The sequence below is a fragment of the Chamaea fasciata genome, unplaced genomic scaffold, assembly GCF_029207755.1.
Source record: "Chamaea fasciata isolate MVZ Bird 193981 ecotype frontalis unplaced genomic scaffold, bChaFas1.0.hap1 SCAF_3, whole genome shotgun sequence".
Classification (NCBI taxonomy): domain Eukaryota; kingdom Metazoa; phylum Chordata; class Aves; order Passeriformes; family Sylviidae; genus Chamaea; species Chamaea fasciata.
In genome coordinates this window covers 77,843,815-77,845,000 of record NW_027094088.1, presented here as the reverse complement: position 1 = coordinate 77,845,000, position 1,186 = coordinate 77,843,815, and positions in this window count along the sequence as shown.

The following is a 1,186-nucleotide window of genomic DNA, read 5'->3' as shown; positions in this document are numbered from 1 at the left end:
CCCGCCGTGACCGCGGGGGGAGGCACCTGCCGAGCCGGCACCGCCCCGGGCCCGGCCCCGGAACCGCAGCCGGGAGCCGACGTGGTGCTGCGGCGCTCGGGCCGCGGTGGCTCCGCGAGTGGGAATGTCCCTTCTGCGTCCCCGGCTCGGCTCCGCCCCGGCCGCAGAGGTGATGGCGAGAGGTGCCTCTGGGCCTCTGGGGGATTGGAAAAGGGGCCTCCAGGACCCCAGAGACCGAACGCAACTCTCCGCCCAACAGACCTCACTGTAAGACTTGGTAGCGTCCTGTTTGCTGGTTTTCAGGATCATGAAAGACTGAAATGGTGTCATATGTCAATGATTATTATTTTAGGCAAGAATTATCACCAAGAGCTTGACTTCATTGCCGCCTTTTCCATACCATAGTGACAGAGAGATATCTACGTTTACAACTATTTCTCTTCCACCTGGTTATAGGTGTAATACGCTTGGGATAAAACTTTTAAGAACGTATAGCTGAGGGAATATCTAAATTAAAGTTGTCAGAATCTCGGCGGTCTCCATTTCCTTTCGTTTCAGTACAAGCTGTAAATAAGAAACAACCTCTTAAGTACTTGTCTTCAGCACAAACTTGAAGCTCATATCTAGATCATATTGTCCTTAGTTCCATCTGTGAAATGAATTGTTCTTAATTTCATGTTACTTTTATATTCTTCATAATAATCTTTTAAAAATATGTTTTTTTTGTTTTGATGTCTTAGTCCTCACTTTGAACAGCAATGGCAAACAGTTGTAAATCAAAACATTTGAGTAGGTACGTATTTTTCACCTCAGCGTGTTCTCAATATTACAAAACAATGTGTTAGTCTTTCCTTTTCTGTTCTGTTGCACAGTGATGTGGTAACAGCAATAAAGAAAGCAACTCTACTCCTCCTGAACAACTGAAGGGGGCAAAGTGGTTGTCCTTTTTACAGGCCAAAGCACTATGGATAATATAAAGGATCATCAATGTATAGGGATGGGAAAAGATGGCATCAGATCTTGGGGTTCCCTCTTACAACAAAAGCACCCTAGGGTACATTAAATGGCCAACAACTCTTGATGATGTTTCAGCATTTCTAGCTAGGAATGGTTGATCTAACCACTTGAGACAGTGAGCTGCAGGCACTGGCTGTCGGTTCACAAACTATTTTGGTAATAAGTATGT